Consider the following 25,762-nt stretch of genomic DNA (forward strand, 5'->3'; position numbering starts at 1 on the left):
TTGTCACCGTGGAGGTCACCACAGGTGTAGTGGTGCTGAGCGCTCTTCTCCCCTCTCACCCATGCCTGCAGCAGGACAATTTCAAGCACTTCAAAGTTGTAGGGGCATTGCTGACTTGATGTCTCCATGCCCAGGATAAAGAGCTCTGAGCTGGTACCCTGGACAAGGCTTGATGCTTCCCCGCATGGGCCATAATGAGCCACAGATGCCATAGTAAGGGAATACAACACACATCTTAAGCGCTAAGCAAAGAAGAGTGCAGAAGAAACAATTCTTCAGGTAACCCAGGCTTACACTATGCCATCTGGAGCCTCCAGAGCACGCCCCAGGACCTCTGCTCATGACTCTTCACCTGAGACTCTCCCATCCCTAAGGACTGAAGTAGTTAGTACCCATTCCTATGACCACTGATCTCCTTTTCCTTGTAGTTTCTAGCCCATGTGGTAGTTTTATAGCATGGCTTATTTATAATATAAAATACCCTTTGACATTTTTAATTTTATTTTTGATATGACAATGACATCATTCCTCCTTCTCTTTCCTTCTCCCCAAACCCTCCTATGCAACCCTCCTTGCTGTCTTTCAAATCTGTGGCCCATTTTTAAATAAATTAATGTTATCTACGTGTATGCATATACATATATATTCCTAAATACACAAGTACAACCTGCCCAGTCTGCACAATGTTACCTGTATACATGTTTTCAGGGGTGATCATTTGGCTTGGCTAAGCAGTTGGTGTGCTGGTCCCTGAGCATGACCATTCCTTCACTCTTGGCAGCCCTTTCGTTGCCTGTAGTGCTTTGGTATAGGGTTATTTTGACAACATTATCCATCTCCAATAACATTTTACCAATGAATCTAATCCTGCAGATATCCTGAAGCTTCATGTAGGCCTTACGGCTTCTGGGGCTAGCTCTCCAGGAGGATTTGGACACACTGCTCAAATGGAAGCTAGCAGGAGCGGGGCATCTGTGCAATTCCATGTGCTGTAGTCAGGACACAGTGGCACAGACCTGTTATCCCAGCACTCAGAAAGCTGAAGCAGTAGGTCTAGGGTTCAAAGCTGGCCTGGGACATGCAGCAAGATGCCGCACCAAACAACAACACAAATACTTGCAGATATCAATGGTCCCACAGGGATTAAGAGTCAGGCCTTTTTTTTTTTTTTTTCTGCCTCTAGTTTTGCCACAAGGCCACTCTGTCACCCTGATATCTCCCTGAGCCTTCCTTCATGTCTTCTAATGTCTATTTTTTTTTCTTAAGGGAGCCCTACATGAGTGGGGCAACCACTGGGAAGTTACAACAGACAAGGTTTCCTGGTCTTTTCCGATACCACTGCACATGTGCCCACATTGGCTGACTCTGCAAGCTGCTCCCCGGAATGCCTTCTCTGCTTTGGTTCCATAGTCATATAGCATGGGATTATGGGTGGGGTATTTGTCTTCAGTTCTGCGGATTGAATCGACAGGCTCATACCTGCTAGGCAGATGCTCTGTTACTGAGGTACACCCCCATTCCTGGGGGTTGGGCAATGTACCCCAGTGATTTATGTGTCTGCCTCTGCCTTGGAGACACACACACACACACACACACACACACACACACACACACACACACACAATCATGCTCAACTTCTAAAGGTCAGTTCTGGGTATGGAACTTGGGTCCTCATGTTTCCCTAGCAAGCACTTCACCGACTAAGCTGCGGTCCCATGCAGATACATTTTTAAGTAAGAGAGGAAGGACAGTTCAACTCAGAGGAGTCACAGTTCAGAAGACTGGGGAGAGGACTGTCAGGAAAACACCAAAGCGACGCTACACTGAGTGCTTCCTGCAGCTAATGGAGACCAGATGGTGGTCTTGAAAAAGAAAATGAAGTCAGCGCATATATGCAGTGCCTCACTAAGTCTTCCCGCAGTGATAGCAGCTCCTGGCTGCCCTCATGGTGGGGGTGGGGGGGGGTGACTAACTGACCGCTACCCAGAGCTCAGGAAAAGAGAGACCTGGAGCTGTCCACCTCAGCAGCCACAAGCTCATGGCTTCCTGGCATGCACCTAGAGTTGTGTGCTGGGCACTCCCTGTTATCCTGAGAGAGCTAGTGTGACAGGATGAGTACTCTAGGGTGGGCTGGGCAGTCTGACTTGGGCTGTAATTCAGGAAAGCTGCAAGGAGGATGTATTTAAACAGCAACTTGCAGGCTGAGTGGGAAGAAGGCAGGGCGAAAGGGAGGCACGTGAAAGAAGAAAAAGTACCTTGCACGTTATCACTGGAGACCTTGGAAGCGTCTTCATACAAAGTAGAGGAGAGTCCAGTGTGCCTGGAAGCTGAAAGTCAGAGGGGAAGGGAAGGGATGACAGCCCCCTAGTTTCTTGCTGCCAATAGGAAAGCAGCAATGTGACATACTGCTGGATGCCCGCGGGGTGGGGGTGGGGGCATCTGAACAGCTCTCAAAGTCCTCTTTAGTCCGCATAGGAGAAACATGGCAATTATTAGCTCTTTAGCCTACCTTACCTATTTATTACTTCTTTGGGCAGTTCCAGACTAACTCATGAGCTTCTCCGACCTCTGGGCAAACACACTCCCAGAGCAAAGTTTGACAAAGGCATTGAGTAGGTGCTAGACAACTCCGAGCTGTAGACCCCACTGGCCTTGAAGACGGCTAACCCCACAGTACTTAACTCAGTGCTATGTAGCCGCCTGTCTTAGATCTAAACACAGTATTTCTAAGCCATTCCAAGTGGTGCTGACTTTCTTCCTGGCCCTTGCCTGCCTCTCTAGGAGCCAGGGAATGTCTTCTGTACTCCTTTCTTAGAGGAAATTTACCATCAGGAGGCCATGCTGGGCAGAATTTCTTTACGAGATATTTTGCCTTCCTTTCTTGAATTTGCTCATTGGACACTCAAATGTTCCCACTTTGAGGTTTTTGCCATCTTCTTTCCCTAAGAAAGTAACACCATTTAACAACAGTGATGATGAGAAGCAGTGGTTAAGAATACAAACAAAAAACCAAATTTAAAAAAAAAGAAAAGCTCTATCAAGTTGGAGAAGGTGCAAACCTTTATGCAAGTTACAATAAAGCAAAAATGACTGAAACATAGTTACTCTCCTTTGAGTGCATTTAAAAATATACATTTTATGTGTCCTTTAAGAGTTTAATAGGGATATACAATTATTTTGATCATATTCGCTCCCACTCTCTGGACCACTATCCCCGGAACCTCCCCCACATCTTTCTTCCAACTTCATGTATTTTCTGCGATTATTTTTATAGAAATTTTCATATTAATTGAAGGGTTTGTTTTCCTCTCTCACCTAACTGAAGTCTAATTGTGTGAAAGATGTACATTAGACCACGGGAACCCTCGAATCCTTGACACTTTGTCAGGAGTCAGCCCTATAGGGGTGCCCAAAGGAATTGGACTCAGAATTGAGTCTTATGGATTAATATTTCCCTTTTCCAAATGCGTCAACTGCTCAAACCTGCTTTATAGGAACAGGAGCACAGTGAGATACGGTCCCAGGGACAATGGATCACACACAACTCAGCTCACATCTTCATGTGCAGCTCCACCTCTGCCCCACATTCAACTTCAAAATAGCCTCCAGTGAGTGACCGTTTCCGAGGACGCGAGACTCCTCTCAACGCTCAGGCCCGCGGTCTCCGCGGTCCCCGTGTCGCCAGCTCTCAAGGACCAAGTCACCCTGGCACGAGGCTGGACCCAGCCTTCCTTCTCTGTATAGCTCCAAGACTAACTCTCAGCAGCCCCCTCTGGCGCTCGAGACCTACAAGAAAGTTGCTCCGAGTGGTGGAGGGGCGTCATCGCCTCCTAGCAACGCTCCTAGCAACCGGATAACATCTGCTCCCTTTGGTCCAATGCGCGCCTAGAAAAGCCGCGCGCCCGCCTCGCGTTCTGAGCCCGAGCGAGAGGCGCTTCAGAGAAGGAGGGACCGACCTGCAGGAGCCGGCCGCCCCGCCAAGCTGCAGTCGCCGCCACCGCCGCCGCCGTCACTGTCAGAGCCCGTCCGAAGAGTGACACCTTTGCGAAAAACAGGAGCTGCGAAACAGTTGTACACGCAGTCTTTCTGGTAAGTGGACCCCTCGTAAGGGATGCCAGGACCCCTCCAGCCAAGCGTCTGACCCCAAGGCCCAGAGAAGACGCATTTCCTAGGGCAGGAGGCTAGGGACTTGGCCTCAGATCCTACCCCGCTCCCAGCCATTGAAAAATGACCAACCACTGGTCCCGAATAACTTGATTTGATTTTTTAAAAATACCAGGATTGGATATTGAGACTCCCCCTCGGCTCACTACTGCTCTGCTAGTGCTCAGAAGTTTTCCACCCTCCTGGATTTTGCTTTGCCTGACTGACTGAGGCTGGAGAGCTAGCTGGAGGCAATGAGCGCCCAAAGACAGCCTGTGGTTAAGGATAAAATCACACGGAGTAGGGCTCCGCTGAAGTAAATCAGCACGTATGGAGAGCAGGATTCTGTTTTAGGTTCTCATCTGCAAAAGGTCGGTCTGGCCAGGAGCAGCAGTTCATGGGTCCTCAGCCTCCTGAGCAGTAACCATAGTAACTCACTCTCTAGATGGGATCGTCCTTATTGGATGCCCGTCTTCCCTTGGAAAGCCCGTCTCTCTAAATATAGAAGATGATGAGATCCGTGAGCGCACAGCCATGCAGACTAGGTGTGGTTAAACGGAGCCCTTTGCTGAGAACTATCTTCAAACGGGGGCGGGATGGGGGGGGGGGGAGAAGCAGCTACTTCAGACCTTGTCAGAAAGAGTCAGTATGCCAGAGAAAGACCAAGTTTCCATGTTTTGACTTAATTGCTTTGTTATTTTGGAGGGGAATACAGGTTGGAATTATACAAGACCTGGCTGTGGTTTTTAAAAATCAATTTACCCCAAATAATCACCCAAGTAAATAACTGCTGAGATGAGTTTTGGGCGCTTTCCAAATCTCTTGGTGGAGGTGTGTGTGTGTGGGAGGGGGGAGCGTTCCTCCTACTTTTACGTTAGTGATTGTGTGAGTTTGGAGGTTTATCTCTCTGTCTAATCCCTAGTCCAGGTCGACCTCACCTCAAACATCTCAGCCCCTCGGCTCCCCCCACCCCCAAGCCACGTTCTCCTGCCCTGATAGCTAATTCCTGTCTCTGCATCTCGGTTCTGTAGAGGTGACTTATGCCAGTATGTTTCCTTGTTTCAAGATCCCAGGTCACCATTCAGGAGCCCGAGGCTGTGAGACATGCTCCATGTGCCCAGGGGAGTTCTCACCAACTCTTCTGAGGCTGTCCTAGACACACGCAGTTTGGACTGAGTCAGCATTACCAGGTAATCGGCAGCTGAAGAGAAATTACCTTTTAGATATGTATCCAGAGGAACAAATGCTAATGTAGCATCGCGGCAACGTACAAGATCAATAGAAGGGGCTGTTTATATGGGCGGTTGCTGGGGAGAAGTCAATAAAGGTTTTCTGTAAAAAGGACATTTGTGGGCTGGCAGACTTCTTTTAGACCCATGTGAATTGGGTAGACCAAGGGAGCCTGAATTTCGTAAGATGTCAAGGGAGGCTTTCTGAGTACATTGGCAGTGTGGGTCTGGGGTAAAAGGAACAGAGAGAATTCTTCAAGTTGGCAGAGGAGGCTGTGGGGACTTTTGGAATGCTAATTTATATAGAGACTTATGATAGAGACCAAGGAGAATTAACTATTTTGTTCCCAATCATAAGACTGAATTGGGTGTGTAAACAAAATGTTCAGCTCCCTAGCACCATGGAATTTGGTATGCTGAGCTATCTCTGTGCAGTACCCTGCCAGAGGTGACTAGCCTACCTAATGACAAACTCAGAAAGATGTGTCCTTTATAGAGATGGGCAACTGGAGGGAATCTATTCAGTTTCTCATTCAAAACTTCTTTCTGATTTTATATGGCTTTTATGAATGTCATGAGACTTTGGAACCATTCATTTTTATGGTTAATTATGGAAATCACTGTAGTTTAATAATATTAGGATAAGATTACCATATATAAAAGACCAAAAGCTGCAGTGTTCATTAGTTCTTAGTACCAGTCACCATTCCCTCTTCTTCCATGATCATTACCATATTTTACTGTGAGAAATAAATTCGTGGGGACAGATGAGACTCACTGTAGTCTTCCAGGGGATGTGTAAGTGTTCTGTGTGTGGCCTCATTCTCGGGCATGTATGAGCAAAGCAGTCACCATGGTTGGTTCATGTGTAGGCATTAGTCTTGTAGTTTATACATATATGTTATATGTTTCTCATGCCTTATGTGATATACATAGAAGTTTTAAAACTCTGTGTTCCTTAATGTCCGTGAATGACAGTGCCAGTCTATTGAGACCACTATGACAATAAAAAAGTCAAAAGAGCTTCTCAAATTTTAGTTGGGAGTTTTATCACGAAAGTGTACGATGTAGCATATGTGCTGTGCAGATTTTTATAAGCATGCTTGTTTAAAAATGTCAGAGTATTTAGTCCTAAATAAACAAATAATAAACAAATGGCATCATGATAGCAAACACTTAATCCTAGAGAAGCTGGTGGCTCCACAGTCACAGCGAATCCACCAATGAAAACACTGGTGTTGAAAGATCTAGTGACCCTCATCAGTGCAGCTGCCATGTGCACTTGCACTCTCCCGGTCATAAAGAGTATGCGTACCTGGGATACAACGCTTAGATCAAGCTGAGATCAAACAGCTTAGAGCTGGAACCAAGATCTACCTGCAGCCTTCCATTTCCAGTTGCTTGCTCTGTTGGGAAGTTTTTAGGTGCACATCAATATTCATGTTTGGATTTATGTCACGAAGCTTCTGTAGGGTTTTGAAGATGCCTTGGGACACACTGGAATCTTTGAAATCTCCATCAAGGCTTTCCACACCTGGGCTCTCTGCTCATGACTCAGTTTCAACAGGGAGGACATTGAAGTCCCAAGTGTACCTGAAAGCCAATGCATTGGCAGCTTAGACTGTCTGCCATGGCAGTGTGGGCTTCTGAAACCTACATGATATCATCAATGGGAAATGAAATACAGAATGTATAAATATAAAAATGAAAACACAAAAATTAAAAATAACTTTCTTAGAAACAGAGGCAAGCAGGAACTGACCAAACTTTCAGAATTGAGCCTAAGGGAGAGAGAGACCTGCCTTCACGATGGGCCTGGGGGTGCTGCAGAAGCCAGTCTTAATAAGTCTCTTTACATTTAATTTTTAAAAAATAAGCCACCTATTTAAATAATTCTAGTACTTTATGTACCCATTTTTAGTCTAACATAATTATTTAAAAATTCCCCCAGTCAAAATCATACAGAGACACCCACACAGACCCATCCAATTCCTGGTCGTGATCCTTAGTGGGGATAATGGGGTTGGGGGTATTAGTGAAAAGCAGTATAGATTTACTAGTGTTGTGTCCAGTACTGTAAGAGATAGCCTTATATTTAGAAAAAAAACCTAAGGATTTGCTTTTATATTCTTAATTTAAGAGAAATTCTTAACAGCAGAGAGATAGGAAACGTCCAACTACTAGTGGTTGAGTGGATGGTGAAGAGGCACAAGGTTGAGGCTGGGAACTCTGCGGGGATGTAGCAGCATGTCTCTGAGACTTCAAGTGCTTAGCCAAAGGGTCAGGATATGGAAACCCTGGGATAATTTCAAAGAGGAGCGGGAACCAGGAGCCTTAAGGCTCAATTCTGCCCCCCACATACTACTTGTCTTGTTGAGGTAAGACAGCCAGTGGCTTTGGGGGGATTGCCTGAACTTGAGAACAATGCCACTCAAGGATGCCCCACGCCTGTAGAAGGAAGGCAACCCCCCTGGTGAAGAACGTTTTCTTGCTAGAGAATCTCTCTAGTTAGGAACTCCAATGAGAGACCATAAGAGCAAGGGCAAAAGGTCTCAAGGGCAGAGCAAGGGCCCAAGAGTCATGAATGGCCCGTCTGACTTGAGTTCATACTGACCTTGGACAACAGAAGCAAAGCTGGCTTTTGAGCCACCCAAACAAAAGATGATGTGGATGACGTAGAAGCCAAAGATGGTGTGGATGATTCTTGTTAGGTCTCTCTAAAGGGCCTCTGGTACCCACAGGTCAAAACTCTCCTCTCTCAGCACTGGCCCTGGGTAGCCACGGGGTTAAAGTTCTCTCTAGATACTATTGGTAAGAATACTATTTTTTTGGAAGCTGTATCCAGAAAGGTAGATGCTTGGCTCATTTTCTTTCTCTGTCAGTTCCCATATTGTAAGGTGAAGGGTGCAGGGAGCAGGGCACCATTTCCCCAGAGGAGCAGTAAATCCCAGTGTGTATTCTGGAAGCTCACAGTTTTTGGCCTCTGTCATTGGCAGGGCAAGCTTACTGGAGAAGTGGGCTGTGTGGTGCAGCGCAACTTCCTTATTGCCTGGCTGGTCACTTCTTGTTTAACGGTGTGGTGTTCTCTCTGGTCCAGTGAGCAGTTAGAACAAGATGCTTTGTTCAACCGTCCATGTCTGTCCTTGGGACTCTGCCAGGGGACCAGACAGCACTGTTGCTTTCTTGAGAAATCACTGGCCAATCAGTCACTCTGGAAGTTCTTCATAAGGCCTTCCAGAATCTGCCACTTGTTGGTAACCTGAAACTGCCAATAAAGTTAATATTGCGCTTGGAGTAGATGATAAAGCTGAAGAAGCAGATTGCTCCATTGATTCAGAGCTGAACACTGACAGTGAGTCCTGCTGCTGCCATAGAGCACAGCACACAGAGAGGTGCTCGTTGTCTCTGGGGGGTTGGGGTGGTGTTGACAGAATGAAGATAGCTGACAGGGTACCGAAATATCAGCAAAGCTATTATGTCCATGAGAAACAAAGCAGTACAGCCTTGGACTTTGTTCCTGTCTGCCTTCATGAGCACGCCCATGAATGTTTTATGTAACCCGTGGCTCACACCAGTGAGGGTACAAATACCCTACATATAACAGGACGCTTCTGAGTTGGATACATATTCATGTTTGGAAAAGAGGTCATTGCGATAATGATACATAACAGGCAGACACAGAAGAAAGTGCCTTTAAAGCACTGTCTCTGCCAAATGGCGTACAAATCAGTGAACTGGAAATTGTCCTCCCCCCCCATGGGGAAAAAAAAATCTCAGGCTCTTTCAGGTTATATCATCTTTGCTGAAGACATGGCGGTTGTCAGAGTGGAGTGCTATAAGCCATGCAGGGAGGCTGAAGAACATGGCTAACAAAGTCAGATGAGATAATCTCGTTGCTGTTGTTGTTTGTGTTTCCCGGCTACACTGAGGATTTAACCCAAGTCCCATGCATGCTCTATTACTGAGTTATATCACTAACTCTAGATTAGATAATTCGAAATCAAAGTATTCATAGTCTTTAAGATAAAAACCATCATGTCTGATAGTTTTCCTATCAGTTAAGCATGGTTTGCACTGATAGGTGCTTGTACTTGCTATGGCCAATGCCAGGCTAACGTCACAAAAGGAGAACCCATAAGGCCATGCTTTATCTATGATGGGCATGGCTGTTGGTTGGAGATAGTGGCTTACTTTACTCTTTCCACAGAGCAGCTTCCGGCCCTTCTGTCAATGGCTAGGATGCACACCTCTAACCAGATGGCTTCAACCTGATTTTTACCATGTGTTGGTTAAAACGTTGGGGATAATTAAAAACTGCTAAGATGAAAGTACCAAACATATCAGCTTTTCACTCTTTCTCGGGTATCTCCTTTGACCTAAAAAAAAAAAAAAAAAAAAATTACTGAGATGGGGATGTTCTTTTACTGTTGTCTGCCCTTTCAAAGTGTTTTTATAAATTAATTTGCTGATGATGTTTCCTTAATGTACTGTCCCTGGGCCTCCTACCAAATGAAATCACTTGACTGCTAACAGGATTCCAGTTGCCTGGAGGCAAATGCAGAACAATAAGGAAGCAATCGTTTGTAATTGCATTTTAAGCATTTATTTAAAGACATATGTATGAATTGCCCTGCCAGAGTTCTAACGACAGGTGGGTCACTCTGATCTGCTGTTTTACTGTGTGGCTTGCTGAGCTCTTAACGCTGTGACATGCATGGAGCCTGGCACAGACATTTTGTGTGACCCAGAGGATACAACCTTAAAAATAGTTTTAATGTTCAAACCAGCGTTAGCTGTTTCACTTCAGAAATAAATCCCAGCTCAGCTCCATTCAGCTTGGTAGCTTGTATACAGAATGCTGACTCTGAACGCACATCATCCTTTTGCTCTTGTTTATTTCGTTGGATTTTTAGATGAATTACAAGCTCTTTGGTTGCAGGAACACGAGCACAATTATCCCTGTCAACTTAGTCACAGTGAGTGAACATCCTTGGGTATTCGGGAAAACATGAATGAACTATCCAGATCATTTGAATGTTCAAAAGACAGTTCTCATTCCCTTTAGCCCCAATGTGTGACCAAGAGTAACACACCAGAAACCTGATCTCAGAGTGGTCGTGGGATTTGTATAACGTCTTTCAACTGGACCATCGGAGCTAACTTCTTGGAGGCCTTCAATTAATAACTACCCTGGGTGGAGGGAATGGTCTCTAGGCCAGAGCTAGTAGGGTCGAGTATGCCTCAGCCTGTGTGTGACTGGTCTGGGTGTATTGGCAAGGCTTACCATATATTAGGTGTGGATGCCTCTTGGCTTGGTCGCAGGGGCCAGTTGATGGCTAATCCTACTAAACACTTGAGATTTGTAACGAGTTTAGGTGATTTGTTTAAAGTCACACAACCAAGAAGCGATAGAGCCCGAGAGTAAACCTGTGCCTCCAGGCACTTCCAGACCCCCAACTCCTAACCACACACCTGACTGTCAACTAGAGCCTCTTTGGGCCTGGTTTCCTCATCTGCACTCAGAAGAGGCTGAACAGCATGATCAATAATACATAGCTGCCAGCTCAGAAGATTTTGAGTTTCGATCCAGCAAGTAAACAGATGTAGCAACTTACGTTTGCTACATACTTTAGCGTCAAAGTGGCTAAAACCATCTTCCAAAAAACCATGTGGAAAACGTTGCAAAGAGCCAGGGAGCCAGCATGATGGGACTTGCCAAACTGACAGCAGCTGTGAATGCTGCTGCTCAGGGATTCCGCAGCCATGAGGGTGTTTCCCCAAGAACAATAAACTGAGTGACTGTGGGCCTTGCTCCTGAGGAGCAGGCTCAGGTCTAATAAACTGAGTAACTGTGGGCCCCGCCCCTGAGGAGCAGGGTCAGGTCTAGACCCCTGCGTATTTGCTTTGTAGTTTGAAGGTCTGATGCATTCTATATTTTAGGATAATATTTGGAATATAGGCACCCAGAATCAATCAATTCTCTATCTTCTATCTATCAATCTATCAATCTATCTATCTATCTATCTATCTATCTATCTATCTATCTACACACACACACACACACACACACCTTGATCTGTTAAGTCAAAATAGCTTCCCTGGAAGACCAGTTGGCAGTAGGAGACAGAAAGTAAATTTGACTTGATTCTCCAAGCTACAATTTGCCATCCATTGTGCCACTCCTGCATGGTCTTTTTAACTGGCTACAAATGCCACATGCTTAAGATGATAAAGCAAGCCAACATTCAATAAAGGACACACATATAGATGAAAACAATGTTGCGTATGGTAAAGTTATGTTTCTTATTTCCAAGTCTTTCCTTGCACTTCCTTTTACTAGAGTAATTCATTAGATCATGCCAAGAAAAACTGTGACCTGCCTAAGTGTCAACACTAGCAGCCTCTTAAGGTGCACCCGGGGACTCCTGTTGAAATGGACTTCATTCTTTACTGTGTATTTAATATGTGAGCTAGGTGGCTTTGTTTGAGTTGAAAAAAAAAAAAAGCACCCAAGCTGATAAAGGAAAGCAATAGCCAACAACATCACCGCCAGTGAAACCACCAGTCAACCCAGTTGCATGGCTATCAGTTGACTGGCTGAGTTCAACTTTTATGGCCCACTAGTACAGTTGCTTGGTGCTGTAACACTCAGGCTTTCAAAATGCAGCCCCAGGCCAGCCGGCATCCATCTCAGCTGCATTAGGTAAGAGTGCAACATTTTCCCTCCAGAGCCCCTGAAAAGGTGGAGGTAGGGCCCAGTAGTTCATGTTCTACAGGGGAGCCTGATGCTTGCTAACATCTGAGAACCCCTGCTGCATCACTTAGTTAATTAAAAAGTAGGGCCAGGGGACGTGAGTGGCTGGGCACATAAAGTGCTTGCTCTCTAAGCCTGCGTAAGCTGGGTTTGGAGCCCAAGCACTCTTGTAGAAGCCAGGCTGTGGCTAGCATCTATAATCTGAATGCTGAGAAGGCGAGGGCAAAAGGATCCCTGGGGCTCACTGGCTAGTTTTGTAAATCGTGGCTCAATGAGAGACGCCCATCTCAAATAAGTAAGGTGGAGATTACTGTGGAAGAAAACTCATGTTGACTTCTGGCCTCCACTTGCATGCACACACATGTCTGTGCACCTGTATGTTGATGTATACAAACAGGAACACACACATACACACACACACAAACATATATTTGTATGTGTGTGTGCACTCCCAGTAGGAGTCATTATCACAAGCGTTACCTACTTATTTAATTTCAAAATAACCCCAACAGTTCAATTATCCTAGAAACAACAAATTAAAAACCAAAAAAATAAAAAACAAGGAACCTGGGTTTGTTGATGGTTTCATTTGATCAGTTTTGTTCTTTTCGCCTAACCCTTTCAAATCAGTGAAAAATCAACATACTCTGCGTTTTTGCTTATTAAATTCAGGAACTATGTGCATAGAAGTTCAGCTACGAGTCTTCGTCATATCTTAGGTCAGATGCACACATGCCTTGAATCCTGGATTCCTTAATAACACATACCCACACTAGCTTAAGGTTTTGTTGAATTTATATCCCACAGTGACACCAATGAGAATCTGGAATACTTCCGGCTGTAGGAGAGCTGGGTGAGAGCTAGGCACCCATGCTTTCACGATGACCGGGACACTACAGAAAGCAGGCTATCGGAGGGCATATTTCTAATACTGCAGCTTGGAAAAGCTAGACTTTAGAGGAAAAGCACACATGTCGTAGTGTAAATGTATTTAACCCACATGCCTTTATGTACTCATTATTTTGTGAGTCAAATGGTTCTAACACAGAAGTATTGGGTTAGGGTGACGTAAATTAAGTGTAAGGTTTCTGTCTGTTCTGGACCTTGCGCGTTGAATGAATACCAAACTGGTCTCTGTTTTTTACATTCACTCTGCTTGGAATTGAAAGCCACTGTGTTGGAATTTTGATCTTACTTCCTTCCTGTGGTCACAGTGCCACCTAGAGTACATCCTGGGAACTCCTCTGGAAATCTTGGTGAACTCCAAGCTGTTTTCCTTACACTCAGAATCCTCAGCTGCAGTCAGTTTCAAGGAGGAAACAAAGATTTGCCGCTTTCACAAAGTGCACTGAAGTCAACTGTGCTGTCCATCCACTCTCGTTCCCTCATTATCAGTCTCCATTATGCCAACTGTCAGGATGATGTCAAAACATAATCATGTAAAATGCTCTTGTCTGAAGACATACCATTATATTAATTAGTTAATTAACTAATTTTGTTTATTTTTGAAATTGTATTTTAATTACATTTCTCCCTTCCCTTTCCTCCTTTTAAACTTTCCCAAATACCCTCCTGTTCTCCTTCAAATTCATGGCCTCTCTTTTCATTGGTTGCTATTGAATGCACGTATGTATTTGTATACGTATGTGTGTGTGTGTGTGTGTGTGTGTGTGTGTGTGTGTGTGTCTTAGTCCATATGATGTTACTTGTATGTATGTTTTCATGGTTGACCCATTTGGCACTGGACAAAGAGTTGGTGTGCTCTTCCCTAGGCAGAGCCACCTCTCCCACCTCCAGCTTCTCTCAGTTGCCTGTAGTGTTTTGTTTAGAGTTGAGGTCTCTTGGGCTTTTTCCTGTCCATTTTGACATGTCCATCCTTGCTCAGCTCAGGTTTGGGTAATCATGTTGGTGATAGTTTACAGGTGTGGCCTCGGATGCTATTAGGAGACACAAAAACTCCCTGATCCTCTGCCTCTTACAGCCTTAGCGCCCCTGTTCTGAAATGTTCCCTGAGCTTTAGGCGGGGGAGTGTCTTGTAGGTGTGTTCACTGGGACTGGGCTCCACAACTCTGAACTTTGATTGGTTGTGACTTTCTGTAGTGGTTACAAGGAGGAGTTTCCTTGATGAGGGGCGAAAACTACGCCTATCTGTGGGTATCAGGATGAATGTTTAGATTGTTGCCAGGGATTATGTCATTATTTGTAAAGGTGTAACCAGCTATATTATGCCAATTTGACTACTCTGGAAACGTTCACCCTCTCCTGAGTACTGGGGAGATTAACAAAAAGAACTAGGGAACATCTCTTAGCCCCTCCCATTATGTTTTGTCTATCAATTTCAAACTTAGGGTATATTTTGGCACAAAAAGGCATGACACTAAACAGTATTTAAATTTTATTCCCCAGGCTGCATAAGGAAATGAACATAGAGTTCTAAATGCGACCATCTATTTTGGGTCTGAAATGATGGCATCGCAATCATAAGGCAAATGCCAATGACAGCACTGTTTGGTGAGAAAGTAGCAATCTCTGGGGTCACTGGATTTCTGCTTAAGCATGGTCTCCATGTGACCAAACACTCTTGGTCATGATGCCACCTCACCCTTATCCAATTGTTCTTTGTTTTAGCTTATCCAAGAGAAGTCCCATCATATTCATTAACAACGTCGAAAGTAGCCTACTTTAAGAGAAAATATGCAGAAGAAGAAGATTTACATCAAGATTACCAGGGGTATTTTCCAAAAGTAAGGATTTACTTTTCTCCCAATTCCCCCCTCCCAAATGCCACTGGTAGCACAGCACTCCAGCTTTCATTTTCCGATGCGGGAGATTAATGACTCTGTTTGCTTCCTAGCACCTGATATTACCTGAAGACAGGACGTGTATCCTCAAACTCTCTCTGGAGAAGCTCAGGTTTCTTGAAGACCCAGAAACCTACTTAAGAAGGTCTGTGTTAATTAACAATTTGCTGAGGAAGATACATCTAGAGACGGAGAAGGAGAGCTATGAATACTTTAAGGAAGCTCCCTGCTATAAGACTGCTTATTCTGATACAAGAAAACGGCTGAAGTTTATGGTACAGGAGTGCTGTTCCCAGTCTCTCTACTATGAAGAGCTGCATTCCTACCACATTGTGCCTTATACTTCGGAGAATGCCATCTATGGGATGGGCTACACTGGTGACCACTTGGAGCAAAATTCTCAGTTGCTGATTTATAAAATGAATTAAAGTAACTGTTACGTTCATTGATATTTTGTTTCTAAATGCCTGAACTGTTTATAGTGAAGATATTAATACAAAACACTAACTACCAGTGCACTTGATCTCAGTGATGAGATGCATGCTGAACCGAGGGGAGAGAACCCTGGGTATTACCCAGCAATCCTTAGTGCCATCACATTGAACCATGGGTATTACCCAGCAATCCTTAGTGCCATCACATTGAATGGAACATACACCCACCTTATCATAAAGCAGTGGCTTGATGCATTAGATCCTCTGGCCTTTTGTTTTTAAGATAGAAAGGGATTGATCTCTGGTCAACCTGTTAGATTAAAGTTCTTAAGCCACTCCTCACCTAAATTCTGCCACTTTTATCGGAAAAAAAAAAAAAAAAAAAAAAAAAAAGAACATATTAAATTGATAATGCTGTGGCCCTGAGGATTAAGGGTAGAATGAATCTAATTTTCTTTACACGATGAGGTTTGATCTTTTGGAATTGCTTTGGCTTTCAAACACTGTGCCAAATGCTTGCTTGCTGTTAGCATCCTCTAACCATGAGTGGCAGTTCACGACGGGGCCAGTGGGCGTATACTGCAGCTTACTTGCTGAGTGTAATAACTGGAGCCCCCCAAGCCCCATCCACTTTTGTTCTTGTTCTTCTTCTTGTTGATTATTCTTATTTGGTCTTAACAGACTTTCTCTTTAAGAATGAAATGTAGTAAATTTAGCATTGCATATAGGATCGTCTTTAAGTTCTATAGGTTGATTAAGATTTGTGCTGGGCCCTTAAGAGTTTAAATTTTATTTATGATCTTTTTTTCTAATAGGCCACGAAGCTCAGGAAAAGGGTAACAGGCAAAATATGTTTTTAACAGGTTAATAATTTTTAAAAACCTGCTCTGGAAAGTTGGTGAGAATGACAGAGTTTAGAAATGATGTTATTTCTTCACCTGGCTAAGAGCTCATGCCAGGGGCCCGGGTGAAACATTGCACTGACTTCTGTACAGTAGCCTATCACTTGCCACTTCACAAAACGTCGGAGAATGCCTTCGTGGAGAATTTTCGATAAGTTCCTTTGTTCTACAGTGTGAAGGGTGATGACTTAACATGTTGCTGGAAGGGATACATTGTGCTGTTGATGTTTGAGTGAGCCGACTTCAGGGTCTGAAGCTTTTGCCCTACGGCGTGTTTCGTTTAAGGGACTGTTGCTGATCAAGAGGATTGGGAAAACTAGGTGCCAAAGGCGTATTTAAGAAAATACCAAAGACTCAAAGATGAGTGTTAGGGTGGCTATGATAGCGAAGCTAGCAAAGACAAGACTCAAAGCCAAGGACTGCACAAGTGATGTGCACATGTGCTGAAGGGCTTCAGGAAGATTTGCTTACTGGTGTGCTTTCTGAGCTTTGTTCAAAATGATGACAAACAGGCGTGTGATACTAAATCGAGATATTAAGCTTTTGCAGCTCAGATATGGCAACTGTCAACACAGTGTCATCCCTAGCTGAAGTACTGGCTTGTAACCAGGTTGTTCACATCTTATTTTGCATTTACTTTTGATGTCACATTTGGTCCCTGTGGTGAATCACCAAGGTGATTTGTACAGAGAGTACGGGGCCTCTAACTAGACTGCATTGTGCAAGACTAAAGCAAAAGACTACAGATGCATAGTTGATCCAAGTGTCAGGATTATATTTAATTGCTCAATCAGCATTAGGAAAGGTGCTTTAGGACAAAGTACAATTTATAATAGAGGTAAAGACTTCCAGACACGCTAGGATGAATGGGACGATGTCTTTGAAATCCATATATAAATATTTAAAAGTCAATTGGAGAGCAAGGTTTGACGTTAGTGTTAGTGTTTAATGTTTTTATTTCATTGCTTATAAAGGCTGTATTTCTTAGAAAACTTCTTTCAAAATATTGATTTATTTAAAATTGACGCTAATCTAAAACTCCAAACTTGATAGGATAAGAATGCCATTATAAGTCTAAAATAGAATCAATTATCTAATGCTTTTTAGGTTTATACTGACATGGACACCTGGTATGGCTTGTGACAGTACCTCTAAGAAGAGGCCACTGATGTCAACAGGTGTGACATTTTTTAAAGAAGCACACATTTAAATTGGCTAAGTATAGAAATATACATATTTTGGGATAGAAGAGAAAGGAAGAGGAAAATTATCATCAAGAAAGTGTAAATTTGTAATATTTCCTGTATGTCAGAATCCTTAAACAAAGCCAGAACTCTGGGACAAAGAACCAGTAACAAATGTAAAAATCCATTTTATTTCAAGATATAATTACCTGAGTGCTCTGATCTACACCTTCGTATATAAGCTGTCTTAGAAGCCAGTGGTATTTGTGATTCTACTTTTATTTAAATATGTATTGATTTTAAAAATGGATTATTTAAAAATACTTTTTAGTGCAAACAATTTCCCCCAATAAACAGCTCATAGTTAAGGAGTTGACAAGTGTTATCTTGTTTTTGTTTTTTTTTTTTAACTTGTATTTAAATTCTGCAGACTTGCCTGAGTTAGCCCATGGATGGCTGTGGTTTTACCAGGGCCATCTGGGATACAGGGAGATCCCATCCAGGCTTGCTCTGCTCATGACTTCTGTTTGCATGTTCCACTGTGGATGGTGCCAACACCAGCTACTGCTCTTCTGACTCTAGGCATCCTTCCTCTGGGCACAAAAGCCATCCTTAGGACAGGAAACTGAGATGGGGAATCTGAGTGTCATTGTTGCACTGTTTTCCTGAGGTTACCATAAGATACCCTGGCAAAAAAGAACACACACACACACACACACACACACACACACACACTGCAGACACAGACAGAAACACGCACACATAGATACACACACAAACATGGAGACAGAGACACACAAATGTACACACACACACACACACACACAATACACAGACAGAAACATGCACACACACAGATACACATAGATACACAAACACGGAGACAGAGACACACAGATATGTACACACACACACACATCCTGGCAAAGAAGAACACATGGACACAAAGAGAGAGGAGGAAAAAAAAAAAGGAGGCAAGGAGCAGTGCAGGATCTGTAAGAAAAGAGCAAATTGTTTCATGGGAGGGACTGTAGGCTTACTGTATTCATTCTCTCTTCCTGTGTCCACTATCCACAGAGCACCTGCTGTCTGACTGAACTGCTCCTCTCTCTCATTCAGAAACGATGCCTAATATTAGATTCTATGCAGCACAGATGAGACATGAGATATGGCATTATTACGAAATACTGCTGAACCTGGATTCTGGGCAGGCTAGTGAAGAAAAAAAAAAAAAAAAAAAAAAAGGAAACACAGTCAAGGGAGGTGCTGAATCCTGAGGCTGGGTACAAGTGCGTGTGCTCAAAAGCATGGGCCGTTTTCAATGCACATCTCAAGATTAAGCAGGTCGGTGCCTGGGGACTCAGGCAGAAGTGCAGTTCACCACTCGCTGAGACACTCTTAGGGCTGAGCATTGTGCCAGAGCTGGGGCTGTGACCTGAGGGATACACGGTCACTTTGCTTGGTTTCCCCATAAGATTACTGAGATAATTTTCTTCTCCAAACTGGAATGGTTGTCCAACATCTTTCTTCAATAGTGTTTGCAGGTGAGCAAGATGCACAGGGAAGAGGGAGTTTTGCTCATGCAGAACAGGACACACACACACACACACATACACCTTGCTTCACAGCAGATTCTATGCTGGCAGGCGTGGGATGCCTCCGTCGTAGGGCAATGAGGCTGGTCAGCACTCATCTTGGGGTGTCTCCTTGGGAGACGGTAGGGAAGCAACTTATGTGCACAGAAGTCCCTCCACCTCTCTGGTGTTCTTGTTCTTTTACAGGGTAAATCAGGTTCGTATTGTTGTCGAGGAAATCTGTAAAGGACAATCACAGTGAGTAGACCACAGCCCAAGAGCTGGCAAATAAGGCCAGAGAGACAGACTTTGCTCACTTGTCTTCTGTTTTGAGTGGGCCTGGGGATTTCTCAACACCTGCTACTGAAGCCGTCCCCTCTCTGTCCCACAAGCTGCCTCTCTGAATCGCAGCCTTGTCCCCATCCTCTCTTCTGTTCCTCCTCTCTCACAGGGATAGACCGAGGAAGATAATGGCTTAGAATCCTGGCTGAGAAAGGGCTTACCAGACTGGAATCCATTCACAGTAATGTTATTGTTGAACACAGTTCTTTTTTAAAAAAATGGCCATACTTAGTCACCGAGTACTTGTGAGGTAAGGTAGTCTTCTTGTTTCTAGAATTCAGTGTGAGTCATGTTTTGCCGAGAAAAATCCATGTGTTGGGAACAATCAAAGGCTGTATATAATTAAGTACTTTATGTAATATATGTTGATTTAAGATTTAACTTACATATTTGTATTCTTAAACTTTATTACTATACATTACTATACATTAGCAACATGACAAGTGCAATTTTTTTCAAAAAAATGTGAATTGTATCTAAAAATTGTTACATTTTAGGACAAAATTTCCACATGGAGGTGATTCTGTCTTTCCTCAAGGCTTAGTTTATACAGTTGGCTGAGTTAAGAACGTTCCTCTGCATTCGTACTTCTGAAATCCCTTTGGACATTCGGTTCTGCAGGGCTCTTGCTGAACATGCATATTCTGTTTTGCAATTCTTCACTGGGACCCAAGTCTTCATTTTTCAATATTCCCCTGTAAATGCAGTTTTGCGTAGAAAGGTTATTTGTAATTTCAAGATGAAAACACTAATTCAAGCCTACACATGGATGTTCATGTCTGTTTTTCATAGCCAGTTTTTTTTTTCTTTTAAGAATTACAAAACAAAAGTGGGTATGGCACCACACATCTGCAGTCCCAGCATCTGGGTGGTAGAGGAAAGAGGGTCAGAAGCTTGGGGTCTCTTCAGCTATATAGTGACTTTGAGATCAGCCTGGGCAGTATGTGATGGCCCTGTCTCAAGGGGGAAAAAGAGAGAAGAGAGAAGCGGCAAAAATAAATATCACAAAACCATAAAATCTTTTGTCTCAAATAGTCACAAATATAACACAGTGTAACATGCATGGAAATTGATTTTGATGGCTAGAAGTTTGGGTCCAAACCAAGGGCTTTAGAGGAAGAGAAGTAGAGTACTGGCCCATTCTCATCAGCCAGGGGGATGGCTGGCTCCCTTCAATCGCCCTGGCAGTAGGGGAGCTCCACTGCAACCTGGAGCGGTATAAAAGTTCCCAGGGTCAACACTTAGAGGATCTCTTACTTGTAACCCTGTACCAATAGTACAAATTACCCTGTGTTTTAAACCTAGGATTCTGGGTGTTGGTGACCCCAAGCTAGAAATTTGACCCCCAGCTTGTTTCCTTCACCTCTTGTCTCCAACTCCATTTGAGCTCTGCTCTTTACAAGATCCTGACCTGCCAGGGACCCCCCCCCCCCGACCTTGCACCTTTCTCTCTAGGTTGGGGAGGTCACAGTAAAAGGGTGGAGGGGCTATGTAAAGGAAGAGTTGCCTAAGTTGTCTAGTTTGAGCATGCTCTCTTCTGGTCATGAGTTCTCGCTATTGTGAAATACAGTGTCATAATAACCCACTAATGAAGAAGGGCCAGCAGAAGTCTGGCTCTGTGGGAATTCACTCAGATGTGGAGCAGATGGGGCGTTCTACAACATTTATTTGGGGAAATTTGTATCTGTTACATAACCTAAAATATGTCTTTTTCACATTTAAAAATATTTGGGTCATGGTTTAAAGTTTTGGTTGGATTGTTTTTGTTTTTAAGCTGGGAGGAAGAAGAATGGTAATTGTATTTTGTGGAGTATTTGACATGTTACTAATAAAATTTTCTTACTAGTGAAATGTGGAACCCTTTGTGAAGCAGGGGAGGTGGGATCCTGCATGTGGCAGCTGTGGTATGTCTCTGAATTCCAGAGGTCACTTTTTAAAAGTGGATGGCTCTACTGCAATACAGTGTTTGCTTAATGGCTTGCAAGATGTGTCCATCCCATGGTGCATTTTCTTTACTAAAACTGACCCTGAATGTCAGGTAGCAGGAGTCATTGACAACAAGACTTAATGGTCTGTGGATTTCAGCATCAAGGATGGTTGCTCTCCTCCTAGCTAACTCAACAGGGGTGCCCATTGTTTCTTTCTTTTCTTCTTTTTTTAAAAATATTTTTTTATTTCTTATGTATACAGTATTCTGCCCGCATGTACACCTGCATGCCAGAAGAGGGCACCAGATCTCATTATAGATGGTTATGAGCCACCAAGTGGTTGCTGGGAACTGAACTCGGGACCCTTGGAAGAAGACAGTGCTCTTAACCCCTGAGCCATCTTTCCAGCCTGCCCATTGTTTCTTGATGGCATATTTACCAGGAGAAATAGGCAGAGAAGCACCAGAGAGATGCATTCTTCCTTTCTCTCTCTCTCTCTCTCTCTCTCTCTCTCTCTCTCTCTCGTATTTGTTATTGGCATTGTCAACAAATGAAAGCCAAATTTCCTATAAGCCATGGCTGCGTGGGGCACACAAACAAATAGCCAGGTTAAGGTGTTTACAAGCAAACAGCATTTTTTCTGCACACATCCAGTTAAATTTGTTTAAATACATAGTTATTTTAGTAACCCAAGAACAGCTGACCCATACAAATGACATGGATCTAGGAAAGTGTCCACAAGTAAGACCAGAGACAGTGACCATGTCACCAATGCTATTTCTCCATGCTGGGGTAGGTCGTTTATATTTTTTTCCCATGAGTTCCACAGGGTGATAATTCTTTTCAAGCACTCACTTACCTGGAAGCTGCTTATGCTCTCACCTCATGAACATGATGGTTAGAAAGGTCTGTAAATAGTGCTGTGTAAATGTAAGCATTGTAGAATCATTACACGAAATGATGATAAAGATAAAAGCATTACTGAAGCGCAGAGCCACCCAGACAACCTTTCTCATGGTCTTTTGATAGCTCCTGAGGAACACAAATATAGAGGCTTAGTCTGCTGCCTCATAATCTCCATCTCATCAGTTGGTATAAAAAGTACACGACAATCAATTATCAAATTAAAATGATGTCATCCTCACTTCAACTCCTTCCAGGAAGACTTAATCCAAGGGGCCTTCAAGGCCATGGCTACTGGCCTCTGGGCAGATGTACAGCCCAGATGGTCAACATCATTCCTGGAGTTGGCTGAGGTTCCACTGTCACTATAACACCACTAAAGACATCCAGGGCAAGTTTGTCATCATGGTGGATAGGCAAACTATATCCTGGCAGTTCACCTGTATCCCTATTGCCCTGTTTTTATAAGATCTGTCTAGGCTAAGCTTCTCTTTCATGTCAAACTCTCCAAGCATAGTCTCTGTATTGATAGTAAATAATTAAGGGACTTAAATAAACTAGCAACTGCTGTCTCTGCTGGCCTTTCAAGACGAGGCAACTACAGAAACTCTCCACTTTGATGTCACTGATGGGCCATTAGGATCTGGAAAACGTTCTAAAATGCTAAGCAGCTCACTGTGTCTGGCCTGAATGCTCACCCTTTCCTGGATCCCTGCATAATTGAATGGAAGTGAATTGATTGCATCAGCATAGGGGAAGAGAGCTCTCTGCCCAGGCAGAAGAAGCAGTGTCCTTGTGGGAAGGAAGAATCATGGGAGCAACCCGGACAGCTGGCACAAAGGCACCAGGGACTTAAATATTTGTTTCTATATTTAGAAGAAAAGAATCCTGGGCACAATCCCAAAACTTAGTGGGTTTTCCTTCCATTCCTTTGCTCTAAGGGTGGTAGAGCCGTTCAGACAGATGGCTGAAGTGAGTGCTACTCTCACTGCATGTATTTTCACTGATTTTCGGTTTCGACTGAACATTTCAGATAATTTTACACACTCCTCCTGGCATACTGCTTTATAAACTTGTGTCCTGTTATCCTGGAACAATGGCTGAAGGAATGGTCCTGGATACAGGAGTAGACATCACCAGAGAGAATTTAGGTGATGCTCCACAGACAAGCACACAATTGTGGTGTTGAACACAGGCTTTTTGTGGTGGCTGGAATAAGTGTAGCTCCCCATAGACTCATGTGTTTCAATGGTTGGCCCATAAGGAGTGTCACTAATAGGAGATGTAATCATTTTGGAGTAGGTGTGTCACTTTGGGGGCTGGCTTTGAGGTCTCCTGTGCTCAAGCTGCACCCAGTGTGACACACAGTCTCCTTCTGCTGCCTTTGGATCAAGATGTGGAACTCTCTTGGCTCCCTCTCCAGCACAGTGTCTGCTGCATGCTGCTATGTTTCCCACCATGAAGACAATGGAATAACCTTCTGAAACTGTAAGACAATCCCAGTGAAACGTTTTTCTTTTTTTCTTTTCTTTATTTTTTTCTTCTTTTTTTTTTTTTTTTTTTTTCCGAGACAGAGTTTCTCTGTTTAGCCTTGACTGTCCCGGACTCACTTTGTAGACCAGGCTGGCCTCGAACTCACAGCGATCCACCTGCCTCTGCCTCCCGAGTGCTGGGATTAAAGGAGTGTGCCACCATGTCTGGCTGAAATGTTTTTTTCTTTATAAGAGTTGCTGTAGTCATGGTGTCTCTCCACAGTAATAGAAATCCGAACTAAGAAGACACTTCTAGTAGTAGTTTGCACCTACTATACCTAGTTTGCACCCTAATTATAACACCATTGTGCCCTGGCTACCACTCTAGTCCTTCCTGTCTCTTATGCTGCTCTTTCCCAAAACAACTGTGCCTAAGACACAAGCCCCTAAAAGAGGCTGCAGTTTGAGGAGATGGCTCTATTGGTAAAGTGTTTGCAATGCAGGCTCAACCCAGCTCTGCAGCCCTAATATCCATCTGCAAACATCTGGTGTGGCAACACATACATGTGTCTAATACTCAGTGTTGAGAGGTGGAGACAGGGGGATTGCTAAACAGTCAGTTTAGCTAATTGGTGAGTTGAGGTGTATTGAGAAAACTTGTCTCAGAAACCAAAAGTGGAGAAATCGAGGAAGATACCCGGAGTCAGCCTCTGCCCTCCATGTACACAGTTTTCTCAAGAAATAAGTCTGCTGACTGCCTGTGAGTGTCTAGCCATGATCTCCCATCCAGATTGGTAAGAAATGCATGACATTAAGCCTCCTTGACATATGGGTATTTTTGTTGCCTGGGTTATAAAAAACTATTAATTAAAGTAATGGTTTCCTGCACTTTTGCTTATCTTATCTTGACCAGTGCCTGCCAGAAATTGGCCTCTCTTAGATGTCTGGGGACCGACAGGACAATTGACTACAGTGTGAAACAGTGAGATTTTAGAGACAATACCCTGGCCTGAATAGGCTAAAATATAGAAGGAATAAAAAAGCCAGTAACAACAAATCTAAATCAAGAAGTTCACCTAAATTACATGATATGCATGTGTAGGCTCGGTTACCTGCTTACCAACGTTTGACATAAGCTAGAGGTCATCTGGGCAGAGGAAACCTCAGCTGGGAGAATGTCCCCCTCAGATGGGTGGCATGTCTCTAGGAACATTTTCTGATTACTGACTAGTGTGGGAGGGCCGAGTCCACTGTGGGTGGTGTCACCTCCTGCGCAGGTTGGTCCTGCGTTGTGCAAAAGTACAGCCTGTAGAGGGCAAGCCAGCAAGCAACATGCCTCCATGCTCTTCATTTCCAGCTTTGACTTCCATTAAGGATGGCCTGTGGTGTGGGAAATGCAAACTAAGAAAGGCCCCTGTTCCCCAAGTTGGTTTTAGCTGGTGTTTTATCAAAGTGATGGAGAGGAAAATAACATTTAGTGAGAGAAGCAATTTTAACGATAGCTTTGAAAATAAGGGCAAAATTTAAAAGGCAGAGAGAACAATGACCAAAGGACATTATCAGGAAATCGGAACTGCGATTGGGAACAATCTAGAATCTGGATTGGTTGCAGAACAGAGTGTTTGGAGCTGGACACTGAAGGACAAGGTGGAAAACCCGACGAGATGGCTCAGGCTCAGCTAAGCACCAGCTGTGTGAGCCTGAAGACCTGAGTTTGTATCCCCAGGACCCACATAAAAATCTGGGTGTGTCAGGGCACACCAGTTACTCCACTGCTTGGTTAGGGTGCAGGGACAGGTGGATCCTTGAAGCTCATTGGTCAGCCATCCCATCTGAATTAACAAGCTTAATGTTCACAGAGATCGTATGAAAGGTAATGCTGTGGAGCAACTGAGGGAAGTCTCCGGATGTTGACTTTTGGCCTCCGTATGCACAGGGACCAACAGTACCCATCCAAACATGAGTATACAGTGTGTGCATGTGTGTGCTTGTGTGCATGCCCACACACTTGTACACACACTCCACAATGAATGCTTATACCTGCATCCCCCACAGGGTGAAGCAATGACCCCTCTACCACCCCTTCCAAATAGTTA

General features: G+C 43.8%; 1 long non-coding RNA gene across 1 annotated transcript; it reads left to right on the plus strand.

Moving 5' to 3' along the window:
- The first annotated feature begins 3,903 nt into the window (after window positions 1-3,903).
- Window positions 3,904-15,525, plus strand: LOC127190553 (uncharacterized). The gene is made up of 4 exons (XR_007830783.1): window positions 3,904-4,089; window positions 5,210-5,333; window positions 14,755-14,870; window positions 14,981-15,525. It is a non-coding gene; the product is annotated as an uncharacterized LOC127190553 (long non-coding RNA).
- Window positions 15,526-25,762: the final 10,237 nt, after the last annotated feature.

This window comes from Acomys russatus, chromosome 1, assembly GCF_903995435.1.
Source record: "Acomys russatus chromosome 1, mAcoRus1.1, whole genome shotgun sequence".
Lineage (NCBI taxonomy): Eukaryota > Metazoa > Chordata > Mammalia > Rodentia > Muridae > Acomys > Acomys russatus.